Here is a 4,950-nt window from a genome sequence, read left to right as displayed (position 1 = left end):
CCAGACAGTTTTTTATAAAATGCTTCGGTAAACAGACATATTTTTTTCCCTCAAGATTAGCACAAATGGAGCTTATGATTTAACACAATACGACTGAGTTAATCACCACTCCCAATATGCTGCAGGTGCAATCAGCCACTGTGTATTTTTAGCTTTGTGAATATGCCTTTTTCTACAACACTTTGCCTGGTCTCTTTCCCCCCGCGGACTCTAGTGGAGCATGAAGGAAGAACAGAGCAGGTGAGCTCACAGACCAGAGATGCACCTCCAGATCGAGCAAGCGAGCGAGCTCAGTTTCTCTCATTCCCTCTCTCTCTCTCTCTCTCTCCTTCTCTCTCCCTCTCTCTCTCTCTCTCTCTCTCCCTCCTTCTCTCTCCCTCTCTCTCTCTCTCTCTCCCTCCTTCTCTCTCTCTCTCTCTCTCTCTCTCTATCTCCTTCTCTCTCCCTCTCTCTCTCTCTCTCTCTCTCCCTCCTTCTCTCTCCCTCTCTCTCTCTCTCTCTCCCTCCTTCTCTCTCTCTCTCTCTCTCTCTCTCTCTCTCTCTCTCTCTCTCTGCTGGCTGGGCACCAGCAGCGCTATCACTGATTGGGGGAAGCCATATGGCGGGTAACAAACCAAAAGGCAGGGCTGCATGTCCACCCTGTGCCGCGGCTCAGGCACCCTGCCATCTCATTTAAAGGGGCTCATCTGCTTGGAGCAGGAGCGCCGACCGGAGCTCCGCTGTAAATATACCACAAGTGTCAGTGATTCTGCATTGGCGCCGTTCAGGAGTCGATCCCCGAGCTGCAGAGTCAGCACTGAGCGTCGCCCCGGCACCAACTGGGGACCGCGGCCTCGGGCAAGTCGACAATTGCTGCTGCTGCTGCTGCTCGCTGTGCAGCAGTCTGCAGGCGGAGCCATGCTGATTTAATGGGGTTGGGGGGGGCAATACGGTTACATAACTGCACAGGTCTCCCTGCCGTAAGGCAGCCGAGTGCTGTACTGGGGCTGCAGGTTGCAGTGAAAGGGGCAAAAAATAGCTCGGATTGAAATCTTGTGACATTGTAAATCATTCAGGTGCGTCTCTGCGATTCGGCCAAGTGTCAGCGAGTGGCTTCCTTCTTTTTATGGATGGAGGGTGGAATAGCTTGAACTTGGCTTCCCTAACAAACAAACAAAACATTTACCAGGAAGGTAAGACCATAAAGAGCGGGGCACAACCGCTGAATATCTTCCTACAGAATGTAGCTCTGAAGTATCGTCATTGCAGCCGCTGCGACGACTGAAAGCATATTCAGAATTCAAATTTCAGTGTAAACTAAATAAAATGAAATGAATAAAAATGAATAAATTAGACATATACAGCCAGGCAAAACTTATTGAACTCAACTGGATGTACAGTACGGGGGAAGGGTGGAGGGAGGTTGGGACTGAACTCCTCTGAAGCTCTCTAGAAAAGCCGCATATAATAATCTTTGCTCTTTCACTTCTCTCACATTTTTAAACAAGAACAAGCACTTCAATGGTGGAGACCGAGAGAAGGCAGATGATAAAACAAAATAGTGTGCTTCTGCCATCTAGTGGTGACTTTGCGCAATGTCTTCGGCAACAGCGCGAACTGCGTCTCCTCTCACTTTATTATAAGGAACTCTGAATGTTTTTTGTTTTTTTTTTAATTCTGCTAGATTGTAAAAATATATATATATATCATCATTATTATTATTATTGATTGGCATTCATGAATTTCAAATGTCAACAGCCTGGCCAAGAATCGGGAGATTGCTGTGTTTTTTGAAAAACAAAAAAAGAGGGACTGGAGGAGAAAAAGATTTACCTCCCCAGTGCTTCGCTGGTTCTCACTCAGAATGTGACAGATGATCAGGGAGCAGCATCGCTGTAGACACATGGACAGTTTCAGGTGTCAGCCAATTAGTAGGATCGAGTCCGTCGGTTTTTAAAATCCAAGAATAAAAACAGAGTCCATCCAGTTGTCTTTGATTGTCAACAGTGGTTAAATAAAAACAATGTTTGACGACAATAACTGTGGAATTTTATCCGCCGTCTGTAGAGAAAAAGAAGCTAACATTCTGATGTGACTTACGAGGCTTTTAGGTTTGGTTCCTGTGAAACGTGGCCGGCCTCCCAACACTTTACAATCCCTGAAACAAGAGAAACAGATCTAATCTGACTTTGAATATGGTTGCAAAGATTTTGATTGTTATATATAATGCTTGAAAATTATTCTATATCTTCTTATCCTTTAATAAGTGTTGTTATACGTATACAGTACGTGGATTAATAATTAAATCAATATATATACATATATATATATATATATATATATATATATATATGTATATATACATACATACATCGACAGGAAAGGCAAGGCCTATTTTGAAATATCAATATTTGACAGCAAAAAAAACTTTAATTTAATACATTTACTGCACTGTAGCGATCAGCCCTCAGAATGAGGAGTGTGAAGCGTGTGGGCGAGAGGATGACCCTGAAAATGGATGAATGGATGGTGCGACTGGAGTGAAAGGGCTGAAGAGGGAGCGTCAGGGGAAGAAAGGAAATGGAACAGGAAGTGCAGAAGAGAAGGAGGAGGGGTTGGAGGAGGAGGTAGAGGAGGAGGAAGATGGCGTCAGTCCTCCAGAGTCCCATTCCCTTTCTCCTCTTCATCTTTCCTGTGTATTTTTCTTCCCATGATTCCTTAACTCCAGACTTCCTCTGTGTGACTCGAATGTTTCCCTCCTTCCTCTCAGCTTCATTCATGTCTGGGCTCACATCTCCACATCACTATAGCCGCCCTTCCCCCCGTCCCCCGTCCCTCCACCAACACCATTGCAGTAAAATACTGTGAAGCAATGAAATTTGATTCCCCTTTTCTACATTATAAAATATACATATACAGGCTACAAGAGCTCTTGGTCTTATTGATTCTTGTCCCTCTGCTGGCTGTTAGTGTAATTACTGGTCATCTTTTACGAGGGCCAACCACAGGGCCACTCCCCTGCGGCGGAGGCACTTTGTCCCAATCTGTCCCTGTAGCTTGGCGGCACGCCCCCTCCCACCTGTCTCCTATTCTTCCGTTGCAATCAGGCGTCCCCGCCAATCAATTTGATCGCTGTGACAACACTTTGTGGCACGCCGCCGCCGAGCAACCGCTCCAGACCTACCCTATAAACAAAAACAAAACCATGGTAGGGAAGGAGGGAGGGGGTAAAAATAATGACAGCTCCGGATTGATGGGAAGGAGTTCCTGTCAAAGGCTGGAGATCAGATTAGAGGCCGAGGCGCACAAACCACAGCGCTGCTCCGAGGCAGCAGGTGCTTCTGGTTAAACCTTAATTACATGATCTCTGATTTCTCTAATTGATATGGTAATGACTATGTAATTAATGCAGAAGCAGAAATACCAGCAGCTCTCCTAATGAATGGATTTATTTGATTAGATATCCTCCTGCATATTTATGCATGCTGGTAAACATAGGACAGTGAGACGTACGAGCGCGGCTGCTTGGGGTTGTTGCCACAGTGTCGATTCTTCTTTCACTGTAATGTGGCATACTGGTAGCGAATAGAGAAACACTGCAGGCGTCAACAACACGGAGAACCCACCGTAGCTGGGAGAGACATTTATTTTACTGCTTCTTATTGTGCAAAGGATTATGAGTAAAGAACTCAATAAAGGAGACAGGGGAGATATATGGCAGCTAGGTGGCGCTATGGGGCTGTCACAATATAGAGAGGAAACATGGGGGGGGGGGGTGGATTTGAGACTGTGGGGAAGCTGGGAAAAATCAATTTATATGCTTTAATTTCAAGTGAGGCTGCATCTGTTTTAGTACCATGAGAAAGCTGAATCACCCTCTCACGCAGCGCGACCGATCACTTCATAACGCCTCTGCAAGCTGCAGTATATGATCCCACTGTGTTCACTCACAATTCTTGTTTAAAACTGCCGTTTTCAAGACGAGTGTGAATACTGGCCTGTCTTTCTGTGTGTAAACTGGCAACTCGTCCAGGGTGGAAGACAGCTGGAACAGGGTCCAGCAACCCCCACGACACTGAGCACAGGAGAAGCGGTGATAGGAAATGCATGGATGGATGTTTTCAAGCCTTTTTCTGTATTTGTCACACGAGCGCACGAAATGGCAAAGTAGCAGAATATTCAAACTATTAACCCATAACCTGAAAGCCAGCCTAAACTATCTATCGCCATCTAAAAGATTGTATTTTATTAATCAAGGGTCATTTTATTTCTTCAGGGAGAAGGTTTAAGCGAAGGCCCGTGTGGGTCAGGAAGACGGGCAAACACCTCAGACATGTAATCTAAGACTCATAAAAGTAAAATCCCAAAACAATATATCTCCTTGCAAGAAAAAACAAACAAAAAAAGATAAGTCAATAACGTAATCTAAATAATTATTTTGTCACAATTTAATTTGAAATCGGAGCATGATGATGATCATCATCGAGACTCAAAATTGAAGTTTTATATTCCTGCATAAACTGGGTGTTTTGCCGTTTGCTGCTTTCATACACTTTCTTATGAAGAAGAGAGAAATCGGTAGTTGGAGAGGTTCCTTAAGAAGACGAAACCAACCTGTCACTCACCTGTTGGCAAAGGAATTGGTGCCGATTGTGGCAATCCAAAAGGCTGATTTAGCTGCACACTCTCTGGAAGGTAGAGAAAGATTTGACAGGGTGGACGTTTCTCACATAACTACATAAAAACAATGGTAAAGTTTTTTGTTTGTTTGTTTGTTTGTTTGTTTGTTTGTTTGTTTTTATCTCGGGTATTTAAGTGAAACGTGTGATTCACCTGTTGGTCTGCTACTGGAACCTCATGGCGAGAGAAAAGCCTGAGAGGAAGGTTTTTCATTTGGAAGAACAAAGGGCAAAATGGAAATTAACCAATGTGATCTGAGGTAATTGAGAAAACATGACGCAATATTTTTTT

General features: G+C 44.2%; 1 long non-coding RNA gene across 1 annotated transcript; it reads right to left on the bottom strand.

The window, feature by feature from the left end:
• Positions 1 to 1,820: 1,820 nt before the first annotated feature.
• Positions 1,821 to 4,950, bottom strand: LOC142887658 (uncharacterized). Its single transcript, XR_012926574.1, has 3 exons — positions 4,813 to 4,950; positions 4,605 to 4,667; positions 1,821 to 1,872 (listed from the first exon to the last, which is right to left on the bottom strand). It is a non-coding gene; the product is annotated as an uncharacterized LOC142887658 (long non-coding RNA).

Source organism: Nelusetta ayraudi, unplaced genomic scaffold (assembly GCF_046127955.1).
Source record: "Nelusetta ayraudi isolate G7.1 ecotype Tasmania unplaced genomic scaffold, CSIRO-AGI_Nayr_v1 ptg000018l, whole genome shotgun sequence".
In the NCBI taxonomy this organism is placed as follows: Eukaryota; Metazoa; Chordata; class Actinopteri; order Tetraodontiformes; family Monacanthidae; genus Nelusetta; species Nelusetta ayraudi.
This window is presented reverse-complemented; position numbering and strand designations above follow the sequence as displayed.